Source organism: Arachis stenosperma, chromosome 10 (assembly GCF_014773155.1).
Source record: "Arachis stenosperma cultivar V10309 chromosome 10, arast.V10309.gnm1.PFL2, whole genome shotgun sequence".
Lineage (NCBI taxonomy): Eukaryota > Viridiplantae > Streptophyta > Magnoliopsida > Fabales > Fabaceae > Arachis > Arachis stenosperma.
In genome coordinates, this window is record NC_080386.1 from 117,750,298 (window position 1) to 117,766,911 (window position 16,614).

The 16,614-nt window shown below is 42.4% G+C and overlaps 1 non-coding gene across 1 annotated transcript; it reads right to left on the reverse strand.

Annotated features, from left to right (window-relative positions):
- Positions 1-620: 620 nt before the first annotated feature.
- Positions 621-728, reverse strand: LOC130958989 (small nucleolar RNA R71). Its single transcript, XR_009078087.1, has one exon. It is a non-coding gene; the product is annotated as a small nucleolar RNA R71 (small nucleolar RNA).
- Between the last annotated feature and the right edge of the window lie 15,886 nt (positions 729-16,614).

A 16,614-nucleotide genomic window follows, 5' to 3' on the forward strand; every position in this document is an offset into this window, starting at 1 on the left:
TCTTTTCCTCTGACACTTCAAGGAATCTCTATACTGTGACATAGAGGATTCCACATTTCTTTTCTCTTCTCTTTCATATGAGCAGGAGCAGAGACAAAGGCATTCTTGTTGAAGCTGACCCTGAACCTGAGAGAACCTTGAAGCGAAAGCTAAGAGAAGCCAAGGCACAACTCTCTTTAGAGGACCTGACCGAATTCTTCAAGGAAGAAGAACCCATGGCAGCCGAAAACAACAACAATGCCAACAATGCAAGGAAGGTGCTGGGTGACTTTACTGCACCTACTCCTGATTTCTATGGGAGAAGCATCTCTATCCCTGCCATTGGAGCAAACAACTTTGAGCTTAAGCCTCAATTAGTTTCTCTAATGCAACAGAATTGCAAGTTCCATGGACTTCCAATGGAAGATCCTCATCAGTTCTTAGCTGAATTCTTGCAAATCTGTGACACAGTCAAGACTAATGGGGTTAACCCTGAGGTCTACAGACTGATGCTATTCCCTTTTGCTGTAAGAGACAGAGCTAGAATATGGTTGGATTCTCAACCTAAAGAAAGCCTGGACTCTTGGGAAAAGCTAGTCAATGCCTTCTTGGCAAAGTTCTTTCCACCACAAAGATGGAGTAAGCTTAGAGTGGAAGTCCAAACCTTCAGACAGAAGGATGGAGAATCCCTCTATGAAGCTTGGGAAAGATACAAACAATTAATCAGAAGATGTCCTTCAGACATGCTTTCTGAATGGAGCATCATAGGTATTTTCTATGATGGTCTCTCTGAACTATCCAAGATGTCTTTAGATAGCTCTGCTGGAGGATCTCTTCATCTGAAGAAGACGCCTGCAGAAGCTCAAGAATTGATTGAAATGGTTGCAAATAACCAATTCATGTACACTTTTGAAAGGAATCCTGTGAACAATGTGACTAGTCAGAAGAAAGGAGTTCTTGAGATTGACGCTCTGAATGCCATATTGGCTCAGAACAAGATATTGACTCAACAAGTCAATTTGATTTCTCAAAGTCTGTCTGGAATGCAAAATGCACCAAACAGTACTAAGGATGCTTCATCTGAGGAAGAAGCTTATGATCCTGAGAACCCTTCAATGGAAGAGGTGAATTACCTAGGAGAACCCTATGGAAACACCTATAATTCTTCATGGAGAAATCACCCAAATTTCTCATGGAAGAATCAAGAGAGACCTCAACAAGGTTTCAATAACAATAATGGTGGAAGAAACAGGTTTAGCAATAGCAAGCCTTTTCCATCATCTTCTCAGCAACAGACAGAGAGTTCTAAGCAGAATACTTCTGACTTAGCAACAATGGTCTCTGATCTAATAAAGACCACTCAAAGTTTCATGAATGAAACAAGGTCCTCCATCAGAAATTTGGAAGGACAAGTGGGACAGCTGAGCAAGAAAATTACTGAACTCCCTCCTAGTACTCTTCCAAGTAATACAGAAGAAAATCCAAAGGAGAGTGCAAAGCCATAGACATGGCCGAATATGGAGAGGAAAGAGAGGAGGAGGACGCCACTAAGGAAGACCTCAGTGGGCGTGTACCAATCTCCTCTGAGTTCCTCAATGAGGAACCATGGGAATCTGAGGCTCAAAATGAGACCATAGAGATTCCATTGGACTTACTTCTGCCATTCATGAGCTCTGATGAGTATTCTTCCTCTGAAGAGGATGAGTATGTCACTGAAGAGCAAGTTGCTAAATACCTTGGAGCAATCATGAAGCTAAATGACAAGTTATTTGGAAATGAGACTTGGGAGGAAGAACCACCTTTGCTCACCAAAGAACTGGATGACTTGTCTAGGCAGAAACTGCCTCTAAAGAGGCAAGATCCTGGGAAGTTTTCTATACCTTGTACCATAGGCACCATGACCTTCAAGAAGGCCTTGTGTGACTTAGGGTCAAGTGTAAACCTCATGCCCCTCTCTGTAATGGAGAAATTAGGGATCTTTGAGGTGCAAGCTGCAAGAATCTCATTAGAGATGGCAGACAATTCAAGAAAACAAGCTCATGGATTTGTAGAGAATGTTTTGGTGAAGATTGAAGACCATTACATCCCTACTGATTTCATAGTCCTAGAGACTGGGAAGTGCATGGATGAATCCATCATCCTTGGCAGACCCTTCCTAGCCACAGCAAAGGCTGTGATTGATGTTGATAGAGGAGAGTTAATCATTCAAGTGAATGAAAAATCCTTGGTGTTTAAGGCCCAAGGACATCCCTCTATCATCATGGAGAGGAAGCATGAAGAGCTTCTCTCAAAACAGAGCCAAGCAGAGCCCCCACAGTCAAACTCTAAGTTTGGTGTTGGGAGGCCACAACCAAACTCTAAGTTTGGTGTTGAACCCCCACATTCAAACTCTAAGTTTGGTGTTGGGAGGTTCCAACACGGTTCTGAGTATTTCTGAGGCTCCATGAGAGTCCTCTGTCAAGCTAATGACATTAAAGAAGCGCTTGTTGGGAGGCAACCCAATGTTTTATAGCTAACTATTTTCTTTTGTTATTTTATCTTTTTTGTAGGATGATGATCATAAGAAGTCACAAAAACAATGAAAAAAGCAAAAACAGAATGAAAAATAGGAAGAAAAACAGCACACCTTGGAGGAGAAGAAGCTGGCGTTCAAACGCCAGTAATGCTAGCTGTTGGGCGTTTAACGCCCAGTCTGGCACCATTCTGGGCGTTTAACGCCAGAAAAGGGCACCAGACTGGCGTTAAACACCAGTAAAGGGCAACAACCTGGCGTTAAACGCCAGGAATGGGCACCAGCCCGGCGTTTAACGCCAGAAATAGCTCAAAACGTGATTTTGAGCAACATTTGGTGCAGGGATGACTTTTCTTTGACACCACAGGATCTGTGGACCCCACAGGACCCCACCACCATTCTCTCTCTTCTTCCCCCATTCACCAATCACCTCAATACCTCTTCCCCAAAAAACCCTTCACCTATCAAATCCCATCTTTCTCTTCACCACTCACATCCATCCTTCATAAATCTTCACACAACCTAAACACCCCTTCTTTCCCTTCTTGGCCGAACACACCACCTTCCCCCTCTTCCTCATTTCTTCTTCTTCTACTCTCTTCTTTCTTCTTTTGCTCGAGGACGAGCAAACATTTTAAGTTTGGTGTGGTAAAAGCGTTGCTTTTTCGTTTTTCCATAACCATTTATGGCATCCAAGGCCGGAGAAACCTCTAGAAAGAGGAAAGGGAAGGCAAAGGCTTCCACCTCCGAGTCATGGGAGATGGATAGATTCCTCTCAAGGGTGCATCAAGTCCACTTCTATGAAGTTGTGGCCTTGAAGAAGGTGATCCCCGAAGTCCCCTTTTCACTCAAAAAGGGTGAATATCCGGAGATCCGCCATGAGATCCGAAGAAGAGGTTGGGAAGTGCTTACCAACCCCATTCAACAAGTTGGAATCTTGATGGTTCAAGAGTTCTATGCCAATGCATGGATCACCAAGAACCATGACCAAAGTGTGAACCCAAATCCAAAGAATTATCTCACTATGGTTCGGGGGAAATACTTGGATTTTAGTCCGGAGAGTGTGAGGGTGGCGTTCAACTTGCCTATGATGCAAGGAGATGAGCATCCTTACACTAGAAGGGTCAACTTTGATCAAAGGTTGGACTAAGTCCTCACAATCATATGTGAAGAGGGCGCACAATGGAAGCAAGATTCAAGAGGAAAGCCGGTTCAATTGAGAAGGCATGACCTCAAGCCCGTGGCTAGAGGATGGTTAGAGTTCATACAACGCTCAATCATTCCCACTAGCAACCGGTCCGAAGTTACCATAGACCGGGCCATCATGATCCATAGCATCATGATTGGAGAAGAAATAGAAGTTCATGAGGTTATAGCCCAAGAACTCTACAAGGTGGCGGACAAGACCTCCACTTTGGCAAGGTTAGCCTTTCCTCATCTCATCTGTCACCTCTGTTATTCAGTTGGAGTTGACATAGAGGGAGATACTCCCATTGATGAGGACAAGCCCATCACCAAGAAAAGGATGGAGTACACAAGAGACCCCTCTCACCATGAGATCCCTGAGATTCCTCAAGGGATGCACTTTCCTCCACAAAATTATTGGGAGCAATTAAACACCTCCCTAGGAGAGTTGAGTTCCAACATGGGACAACTAAGGGTGGAGCATCAAGAACACTCCATTCTCCTCCATGAAATTAGAGAAGACCAAAGAATCATGAGGGAGGAGCAACAAAGACAAGGAAGAGACATTGAGGAGCTCAAGCACTCCATAGGATCTTCAAGAGCAAGAAAGAGCCGCCATCACTAAGGTGGACCCGTTCCTTGATTTCCTTGTTCTTTATTCTTCTGTTTTTCGAATTTTATGCTTATGTTTATCCATGTTTGTGTCTTGTGATCATTAGTGTCTTAGTGTCTATGCCTTAAAGTTATGAATGTCCTATGAATCCATCACCTTTCTTGAAAAAAAAAAACGTGCTTAATTGATAAAGGAAAGAATTGCATGAATTCTGAATTTTATAATAGTTTAATTATTTTGATGTGGTGGCAACACTTTTGTTCTCTGAATGTATGCTTGAACAGTGCATATGTCTTTTGAACTTGTGGTTCATGAATGTTGCCTCTTGAAAGAATGATGAAAAAGGAGACATGTTACTGAGGATCTGAAAAATCATTAAAAATGATTCTTGAAGCAAGAAAAAGTAGGAAAAAAAAAGAGAAAAAGCAAACGAAAAAAAAAAAAACCGAAAAGAAAAAAAAAGGGGAGAAAGAATAAAAAAAAAAAAAGAAATAAAGTTGTGATCCAAGGCAAATAAGAGTGTGCTTAAGAACCCTGGACACCTCTAATTGGGGACTTTAGCAAAGCTGAGTCACAATCTGAAAAGGTTCACCCAATTATGTGTCTGTGGCATGTATGTATCCGGTGGTAATACTGGAAGACAGAGTGCTTTGGGCCACAGCCAAGACTCAATAAATAGCTATGTTCAAGAATCATCATACTTTACTAGGAGAATCATTAACACTATCTGGATTCTAAGTTCCTAAAGAAGCCAATCATTCTGAATTACAAAGGATAGAGTGAGATGCCAAAACTATTCAGAGACAAAAAGCTAAAAGCCCCGCTCATCTAATTAATACTGATCTTCATAGATGTTTTTGGAGTTCATTGCATATTCTCTTCCTTTTACCTTATTTGATTTTCAGTTGCTTGGGGACAAGCAACAATTTAAGTTTGGTGTTGTGATGAGCGGATAATTTGTATGCTTTTTGGCATTGTTTTTAGTATGTTTTTAGTATCTTTTAGTTAGTTTTTAGTATATTTTTATTAATTTTTAGTTAAAATTCACTTTTCTGGACTTTACTATGAGTTTGTGTGTTTTTCTGTGATTTCAGGTATTTTCTGGCTGAAATTGAGGGACCTGAGCAAAAATCTGATCCAGAGACTCAAAAGGACTGCAGATGCTGTTGGATTCTGACCTCCCTGCACTCGAAGTGGATTTTCTGGAGCTACAGAAGCCCAATTGGCGCGCTCTCAACGGCGTTGGAAAGTAGACATCCTGGGCTTTCCAGCAATATATAATAGTCCATACTTTGCCCAAGATTTGATGGCCCAAACCGGCGTTCAAAGTCACCTCAAGAAATTCCAGCGTTAAACGCCGGAACTGGCACCTAATTGGGAGTTAAACGCCCAAACTGGCACTAAAGCTGGCGTTTAACTCCAAGGAGAGTCTCTACACGAAAAAGCTTCATTGCTCAGCCCAAGCACACACCAAGTGGGCCCGGAAGTGGATTTTTATGTCATTTACTCATCTATGTACTAGTTTTCTATGAGTAGGACCTTTTACTATTGTATTAAGGGAGACTTTTGGTAGCTATCTTTGTTTTATGCTATCTTAGATCATTGGGAGGCTGGCCATTCGGCCATGCCTAGACCTTATGCTTATGTATTTTCAACGGTGGAGTTTCTACACACCATAGATTAAGGTGTGGAGCTCTGCTGTACCTCGAGTATTAATGCAATTACTATTGTTCTTCCATTCAATTCCGCTTGTTCTTTATCCAAGATATCACTTGTTCTTCAACATGATGAAGGTGATGATTGATGCCCATCACCATTCTCACTCATGAACAAGGTGACTGACAACCATTCTTGTTCTACAAGCATCCGAGGCTTAGTGAATATCTCTTGGATTCTTTAATCGGAATCTTCGTGGTATAGGCAGGACCTGATGGCAGCATTCAAGAGAATCCGGAAGGTCTAACCTTGTCTGTGGTATTCTGAGTAGGATTCAATGACTGAATGACTGTGACGTGCTTCAAACTCCTGAGGGCGGGGCGTTAGTGACAGACGCCAAAAGAATCAATGGATTCTATTCCGGTCTGATTGAGAACCGACAGATGAATTCCGCTATGCTGTGACCAGAGCATATGCAATTGTTTTCAATGAGAGGATGGGAGGTAGCTGCTGACAACAGTGAAACCCTACACGAGCTTGCCATGGAAAGGAGTAAGAAGGATTGGATGAAGGCAATAGGAAAGCAGAGAGACGGAAGGGAAGGCATCTTCATACACTTGTCTGAAGCTCATACACCAATGATATGCATAAGTATCACTATCTTTATCTTTTATATTATTTTCGTTCATCATCATACATATTTGAGTTTGCCTGACTAAGACTTACAAGATGACCATAGCTTGCTTCAATGCTAACAATCTCCGTGGGATCGACCCTTACTCACGTAAGGTATTACTTGGACGACCCAGTGCACTTGCTGGTTAGTTGTGCGAAGTTGTGTAATGCCATGGAATTGAACTACCAAGTTTTTGGAGTTCATGACGGGGGATTATGAGAGTTGTGAAAAGTATTGTTCACAATTTCGCGCACCAATATCTTGCCTCAAAGTGCCAACATCCGGCACAATGATTCTACCCTTGAATCTCCATAACCCATCTTTTTCTTCCGACACTCTCCACTGTTTTCCTTGCTCAATGGCCGGTAACACCTTCCATAAAGCTTCATCATTTTGATGAGCCTTTAGGAGTTCGGACTTAAAGTCACTTGAGATTTCTAATCGGCTCAAACACAAGGTTCCGGATACTTCTTGAGTACCAATTTTAAGACTCTCGAATTCTCTGAACAACTTCTCCTCTTGAAGCATCATCCAAGCTGCATATAACGACTTCCGACTTAACGCATCCGCCACTACGTTCGCCTTTCCCGGATGGTAATGCAACTCAAAGTCGTAGTCCTTCAACAATTCCATCCACCTCCTCTGCCTCATATTAAGCTCTTTCTGATCAAAGAGGTACTTCAAGCTCTTATGATCAGAGAAAACTTGGAACTTAACCCCATAGAGATAATGCCTCCACACCTTCAAGGCAAACACAACCGCAGCGAGTTCCAAATCGTGCGTAGGGTAACTAGCTTCATGAGGTCTCAACTGTCGTGAGGCATACGCCACCACATTATGATGCTGCATCAGCACGCACCCTAAACCCTTTAATGAGGCATCACAATACACCTCAAAAGGCTCGTTCGGCTCGGGTAACACTAACACAGGTGCAGTGGTCAACCTTTTCTTCAATGTCTGAAAGCTCTCCTCGCATTCAGGAGTCCAAACAAACGGAGTGTCTTTTCGGGTTAACTTCGTCATTGGTAACGCTATCTGTGAAAAGCCCTTGATAAACCTTCTGTAATAGCCAGCTAAACCCAGAAAACTCCTTATCTCTGTTACGGTGGTCGGTTGCTTCCAATCCATCACAGCCTCCACCTTAGTTGGGTCTACGGCTATTCCCTTCTTACTCACCACATGGCCCAAAAACTTCACCTCACTCTTCCAAAATTCACACTTAGACAGTTTTGCATAAAGTTTCTTCTCCTTTAGAATCTGCAACACGGTCCTCAAGTGTTCCGCATGCTCTTCTTCAGTCTTGGAATAAATCAGTATGTCATCAATGAAGACAACAACGAATTTATCCAGAAACGGACGGAAAACTCTATTCATGTAATCCATGAATACTGTAGGAGCGTTCGTCAACCCAAAAGACATTACAGTGTACTCGTAATGACCATAACGAGTCCTAAAAGCGGTCTTAGGAATATCCTCACCCCTCACCCTTATCTGGTGATAACCGGATCGCAAATCAATCTTAGAGAAAACTCCAGCTCCTTGTAACTGATCCATGAGATCATCAATTCTCGGCAATGGGTACTTATTCTTTATTGTAACCTTGTTCAACTGCCTGTAATCTACACAGAGCCGCATACTCCCATCTTTCTTCTTCACCAGTAACACTGGAGCACCCCATGGAGAGACACTTGGCCGTATAAAATTCTTTCCCAACAAATCCTCTAACTGAGACTTTAACTCGTTCATCTCTAACGGTGACATCCTATAAGGAGCACTTGAGATTGGTCCCGCCCCGGGCACCAACTCAATAGCAAACTCAACCTCTCGGTTAGGTGGAAACTCATCAATATCATCGGGAAACACTTCCGAAAACTCACACACAACCGGAATCTGCTCCAACCTTTGATCATCACCCGAAACGCCCGCGGTTAACAACATGATACCCTGACATTCGATTCCAGAACAGTTCACCATCATCGAGTTCAAGTAATAATTATTCACCACGACCGGCCCTTCTGTATCCTCCGGCATAAAGTACACCGACTTTGTAGAACAATCTAGCAGAACATGGTTCTTAGATAACCAGTCCAATCCCAAGATAAGATCAAGACCGACCATCGGCAAGCAGACTAAATTATGAACAAAATCACGCTGCTTGAACCTAAAGGAAACTTCCGGGCATCCTAGCCTAGTTACCGTGGCTTCATGGGTAGCATTGTACACTCTTAGATCATAACCTAAGGTTACAATCTTCAAGCCTAACTCATGGGCTTTCTCAAATGCAATGAATGAATGTGATGCTCCCGAATCAAATAAAGCATTTAAAGTTTGACCAGCCATTTCACAGTTACCTCGAATGAGTGTCTCGGATCCCTCTGCACCCACAGCTGAGGTGGTGAACACCCGACCAGTCTGTTGTGCTTTCCCAGCACCTTGCTTCTGCCGCTCCGGACACCATGGGAGCTTATGTCCTGCCTTTCCACAATTGTAGCACAAACCCCATCCGGCCTTGCATGGTGCTCTCGGATGGTGACTTCCACACCTAGTACAAACTTGATCATTCTGAGGTTGCTTCTCAAACCTTTTCCCTTGGAAGTTGTTGTTGTTGGGCCTCCTAAAGGAACCTCTCCTCTTGAAAGGCGGACCTCTAGGTGCAATGCTCTTCCCTCGATTCTGTGGGAATGATTCTTTGTGACTTCCCTTCTTAGCGGCTACCCTCTTCACACACTCTTCAGCAACCCCACACTTGTTCACCAACACAACGAAGGTTCTAATCTCCATTGGTCTCTGAGCTCCATTTTTGTCGTTGCCATGGTTGTTCATCTGTTGACCAAGGGCCTCCGCAGTGGCTTGCATAGCAGCAGCCATATTCTCCAACGCAGTCGTAAAGTTCACCGGGTCATTAGGGTTATTCTCCGGTGCACGAGCATTCGTACGACCTCTCGCACTACCTCTACCGCGTCCACGAGGCGCCATCTGGTTCCTATACACACCAAACAATCGATATTAAGTTGATCAGTCTCAATATCGGAAGTCTAGTGCTTCAAAGTCCCAAATGGATGCTCATGAACGTTTATGCCAATTATATCAAGTAGATATACTAATAGCACATAACACACATACAGAGAATGCACAGAAGCATAGTCAGTCCATCCCTCAGGCTCTACAGGAACGAACTGCTCTGATACCATAATGTAACACCCTACCATACAGAGTCTTATGCTTAAGTCATAATTCAGAGATGGCCAGGTATTACGACCTCTAAAATAAAAATTTAGTACGTATAGTAGTATGAATGATTGATTATAACTAGGAGCCTTTGTAGAAAAAGGGGTAAACAAAAATCGCAACTCAAAAGCGCAACACTCCGATCGATAACGTAGCGAACAAGGGTAAACCAACGCGAGATTATATATATACAAAGGAGTGTCAAAAACAGGAATATCAAGACTCAGAATCCGGCTGCGAAGATAACCGGTCCGAGCATAGTAATATATACATATGATAAAATAATGAAAACCCCAAAGGAAACCCAAAGGGACATAAATACATAAACCTATTCTCCAAAATCTCCCATATGAGGAGTCATCACAGTTTGTATTATTTAATGGAGATAAAAGTATCTAAGCAAAACATATAAACTAAACAGAGTCCCCAAGAACAAGGAATCTTCGCAAATCTAGAAGTCTCCAGCATGCCTCAGCGGGAAGCCTCACGTCCTGCATCTGAAAACCACAAAATCCGCATGGGTGAGAACCAGAGGTCCCCAGCATGGTAACAGCTTCCACATATATAATACATAATAATAGAGGAAAGCCGAAGGCAATCCTAGAACTTCCCCCAGATAATATCAAAGCTTATAAACAAGCTAAACCATATAAGGGCATCTGACTAAAGATTCTTCAGTCTAACTAATACTTCCCTTTCCAATTCCTTCAAACCTCCCAACCACCAGCAGGAGTATATTATAGCAAACACAATTATATCAGACAAAGAATATACAAATAGGAGCAGTTAAGACATTTAGACAATTAGCAAGTAATATGCAGTCAAATAGGCAATCTCAAACAATTCACATAGTATGCATATGATGAATGCCTGTCCCTAGTGGCCGATGATATCATCTTGTCGGCTATAGAGCCAACCCGACAAGTCCTGGTCGCTAACCATTGGACTGTCCCTCTGTCGCGCATCCCCAACTCGAGTTATACTCGTTATAAACTTGATCATAAACATGATCCATATCCATCACCCTCACTGGTGAATATTTCGGGGGCGAGCTCATCCGGGTCTTTCACAGTGCCCGGCCACACTTACGACATAGGGTCACCAGAGTATCAAGTCTCAACCTGGAGCACGTGGTGGCTAGCCACTGCTACTACCCAGGGAAACTCGTATCTCTGATAGTGGAAGTGCAAATCACAATTATCAATAATTCAGCATAAACATGCATGAATCCTCATCCATGGATCAACATCCATATCAGCCATCCGGCTCACGGTTCAGTCCAGAACCAGCCAATATTCATAGCATACACAGCTATTCCGGCTCACAGTTAAATCCATAACCAGCCAATATTCATAGCATACACAGCTATTCCGGCTCACGGTTAAATCCATAACCAGCCATTTCATTGACAATTACAGCCTTTCGGCCCATGGCATATCAAGCACCTCCACCGCCATTCTCCGCATCTCACCTAATCATCTTTGATCCTCAATGATCATATATATTTCCCCTTGCTTCACTCGCAAGTTACCACATTCACTAGCCCTTTTTCTCATGCTAGGTATATCATAATGATTTAAGACATAAATGGTGAGATCGGAGGCTTAGAAGTATGAGATTTGGCTTTTAAAACTCAAAAATCAACTTTGGGATGAAAACAGGGCCACGCGTACGCGCACTCCACGCGCACGCGTGGATGGCCTCAAAACTTATCGACGCGCAAGCGTCATGCACGCTAACGCGTGGATTCAAAATTTGCCAATCGACGCGCACGCGTCTACCACGCGTACGCGCGGGTGTTCTCGTGCCCCAGGCACAACACCGGCACAATTCTGGCATAACTCTCTGGAAAATGGCTGGGCATTGGGTGCAGCACAATCGGCGCGCCCGCGCACATCACGCGTACGCGTGGATGGCACTTTTCGGAAGATCGGCGCGTACGCGCCAGGTGCGCCCACGCGCAAGGGGTCATTCTGCTAAAAATTTTCTAAGTTAAAAGCTGCAGAATTTCACAGATTTACACCCCAATCTTCCAATGGACATAACTTCCTCGTTTTAAATCGTTTTTCACCCGTTCTTCGAACGGTATGGACATCCCGGATCCAATTTCATTTCTAAGCAGATTTGGTACAAAATGGAGATCCGTAGTCCAAGTTATGTCCCGTCAAAGTATGCCCAAAAACCATATTTTCATACAAAACCACAATATGCCATTTTCAAAACAAACCATTTTCAACTCTTTTCAAAATCAATCAAAACATGCCAATTTCATCCCTTTTCTTTGAAACCAATCAAAATGTGTCAAATTCAACATCAAGCCTCCTCAACTCACACATTGACACTTTACCACAATTTACCAAAAATCACTATCTCATCATTTTGCCCCACTTCACCCAAGTGGTTCAAACTCAAACACATTGACATATCATATACTATTCCTCATGCCAATTCCCAACAACACCAATTCCAATAAATCATTATTGTACACAATCAACATCATACTTACCATCAACATGGTTCAACCCACAATTCAACCATAACCAATCATCAAGCATATATCACAACATGCATACTTCTCATACATCATACCATTAAGGCATCAATAATCATCATCACATATATGACCACATCATATATCTCAATCATTTAACAACATCAACCATTCAATGCCTATCTTAGGGCCTCTAGCCTAAGTATTTCCTACCACATTACATATTAGATACGGGAAACCGAAACCATACCTTAGCCGAATTTCCCAAGCTCCACCGGAGCACTTCCAAACCAAATATCCACAAGCTCTCAAGGCCTCAATACCTCCAAAAACAGATTTTTCACCACCAAACCCTTTCCAAGCTTTTCAAAATCACCAATCAAGCTCCAATATCCACACATACACAACCTAAGCCACAACCATCATACCCATACACAACATCTCAAAACCCAAGCATCATAAAACAACAAAATACACTAGGGTTGAGAATCTTACCACACCCAAGGTCCAAGGAGACAAGACTAATCTTCTCCTTCAAGAGAGTTTGGTCCTATAACATCAAAGAACCCAAAATCTCAACATTTCACCCATGAAACTCGAAAATAAGGGCTGAGATTTCGAACAGCAACACGTGGCTTACCTCAAGATTGATTATATGGGTTTTATAGAGCTCTCCGCGGTGAACGCGTGGCCGCAAACGGGGCGGCAATCGGAGCTCTAGATCAAAAGTTATGATGGTTTGAAGATCAACCAAGGGAGAGAACTTGAGAGAGTGTTCTTCCTCCCTTTCTCTCTAATTTCAGCTTGTGTGTGTAACAAATGAGGAGAGAGAGTGCTGAAAACTAGGGTTTTGGTTAAGTTATGTTGGGCCAAGGGCCCACTTTGGGTCCGGTTGGCCCGGTTTGGCCCGTTCGGTCCAATCTTGGTCCGAATTCTATAAAATTGGTACCAAAATTCTCGTCTCAATCTCCTCTATCACATTTAGCCATAAAAATCACATTTTAGGCTTTCTAGAATAAATTCTCATTTATGGGTTAATTAGCCGTTAATTAACCGGGTTTTACAGGAAAAACCTATAACAGTTAAGTACAACCTAGATGATTTAGATGAGATTGAGAAGAATGTAGTCGGGTTGTTCCAAGAGTTTTGGGGCCGAGCTCCTTATCTGAATACTAAAAGATATTTAGGAAATTTGAGCCAGCTTCAATCCGAGCTAGGTAGTTGATAAACCCCGATTTTGTGGTTTATCTTGTTCTTAATTTGGGAGATTTTATCACATTTTCTCACATTTATTCAATGAAATAGCATGGTTTTGCAATTCTCCTTTGATTTGTGCTTAAATGTGAAAACATGCTTTTTAGGCCTTAAAATAGCTAAATTTAATCCACTTTAATTCCATTCGATGCCTTGATATGTTTGTTGAGTGATTTCAGGTTCAGTAGTCTTCTTTTCCATTTTATAGTCATTTTATCAAAATGATTTTAGTGACTATCATAACCTGACTTTTGTATCTGCAGAAAAGATGGCTCCTAAGTCAGCTGCTATGAAAATATTTTGGACTGCAAAGAAGAATGTTGTTTCTCGAAGCATACAACAAAAAAGAACTGGTGAAATTGTAGACTTTTTCTCGCCCTCTAAGTCAGACTTGGGCACCTCAGCCTCTTTGAATATTACTCCCGATCCGGCTCCTCAGCCGACCCCTCCTCCTTCTAGCTTGGCCAAATCAACAGCCCCTCCTTCTGTTACAGAATTGAACCCTAAGAAATGCAAGTCTTCTGATTCGGGGAGTATATATGAGCAGAGCTTTGATGCGCTTGCTTGGAGTGAAAAGAACATCCTCCCCCATAGCTTTATCAACATGGACGATGTTTCCATAAAGAGCCACCTTCAGCTTCTTGCCCGAGGTGGAATCCAGACAATCGGTATATACGTAACCTTGGCTAAAGAATTGGAGAAGACTCTCCTTGGTGCTACCCAAAGCATGTTGATTGTCTTGCAGGCTGAAGTGGCATCCTTAAGGGAGTCTAAGAAGGAGTGGGAAGAAGAGAGAAAGAGTCTCTGCTCTCTGACCTTGGCAAAGCTCGAGCCAAAGTAAAGTAGGCGGAGGCCGCTTTAGCCATGTCGGAGGGAAATGGAAAAAAGCAATCATACACATGATACATGGGGCTTGAGGAGACCATAGCTGAAGGTATGGACGAAATGGTGACGAACCTGAAGGCTCAATTCCGAGTTATTGCTCCCGAGGTGGACTTTTCCCTCATCAGTCCCGACAACATTATAGTGGACGGTAAGATTGTAAAAAAGCAATCATACACATCATTTTCTGAGACAGATACATGGGGCTTAAGGAGACCATAGCCGAAGGTATGGACGAAATGGTGGCAAACCTGAAGGCTCAATTCTGAGTTATTGCTCCTGAGGTGGACTTTTTCCTCATCATTCCTAACAACATTATAGTGGACGACAAGATTGTTCCTGCCCCATATGATGAGGAGGACACTCATGTGCCTGATCCAAAGACCTCGAGGGCATAGATTGGACATGCTTCTCAGGTTTCCATCCTTAATCGGGTGGTGAGCCCCTTCCATCCACAACTCATTCGATTCCTGCAGTGTCAGTTTCTGAATATGAATATGCGCCGACCTCTTCTGCTCAACCTAAAGATGATGTTACTAGCGAACAGCTCCATCCTTTGTAATTCTTTGCTTTTAATTGGCCCGGTTTGTGGGTCTTTATGAACAATTCTATTTTTATAATGGTTGTAGTTTGAACAACTTCTATTTTGCTATTTCAAGAACCTTTTCCCACTACTCGGGTAGTGGTTGTTGCATGAATGGTTAAATGACTTGAATATTTTAGTTGGTACAGGTATTAGTTGAATACGAATTTATTATTTTGACAACTTTTATTGCTGTTTTACTAAGTTAGAAAAGACGTCGACAAAGTAGGTCAGTCTTTTTTGGACCTTTCATATATGAGTATTATCTTCCCTTAGTTTATACTCTGACTTTATGTAGTCGGGCTTTATCAAGTTACTTTAACATTTCATTTTAGGTCCGACTTGTTTTAAGGTCGGACCACGAATTGCTTATATAACTTCTTACACTAATTTGTATCTCGTTGCTTCATCTTGCCGACCAAGTAGGTCAGACAATAATTTTTGCGATTTTTTGAGCTTAAATTATGTGTTTGAAATGGAAAACTGGTAGAAAAATACCTTATTATTAACAAAAGGGTCTACATAAATTTGTTTGCTACTATGGATTTTTCTTGTAGTCATTAGCCCTAGCTATGATGCCTCATTAAAACCCCCTTTCAGGAACACCCTTTTCGAGAAAAAACCATGAAGTCGGAAAATAGAGTACACCAAGGAGCAAGGTATGCTCTTTTAATTGTAGTACCTCTTTAAGTTACATACGTGCCATGACCTTGGGAGCTCGTTCCTTTTTAGGTCGGATACCTTATAGTAACCTTTCCATAAGACTTTGACAACCTTGTAAGGTCCCTTCCAGTTTACAGCCAGCTTTTCTTCACCCAACTTCTGAACTCCGATGTCATTCCGGATCAGTATGAGGTTGTTCGTGGTGAAGCTCCTCCTGATAATTTTTTGGTTGTACCTTAAGGTCATCCTTTGTTTTAATGCTTCCCTTTTTTATCTGAGCTTTTTATCAGACTTCTGTGAGGAGGTCAGGCTCTTCCTTTTGTGCTTGGACATTGATCACTTTATCATAAAATTTAACTCTTGGAGATTTTTCAGTGATTTCTACAAGAATCATGGCCTCTGTGCCAAAAGCAAGTCAGAAAGGTGACTCCCCAGTTGTTAAGTGGGGAGTTGTCTAATATGTCCACAAGACTTGAGGAAGCTCTTTTGCATATGCTCCCTTTACATCTTGTAGTCGGCATTTCAACCCAGTCAATACGACTTTATTTGTAGCTTCAGCCTGTCCATTGGCCTAAGGGTGTTCTACCGATGTAAATTGGTGCTTAATCTTGAGGCTGGCCACCAAGTTCCTAAAGGTTGAGTCGGTAAATTGAGTTCCATTGTCCGTGGTGATGAGTGTGGAACTCCAAATCGGGTGACAATGTTCTTCTAGAGAAATTTCTGACTTCTTTGAGCTATGATGGTTGCCAAAGGTTCTGCTTCAATCCACATAGCAAAATAATTAATACCCACTATGAGGTACTTTACTTATCTAGGAGCTTATGAAAATGAACCGAAAAGGTCAAGGCCCCATTTTGCAAATGGCCAAGGTGAGGTGACACTAACAAGCTAG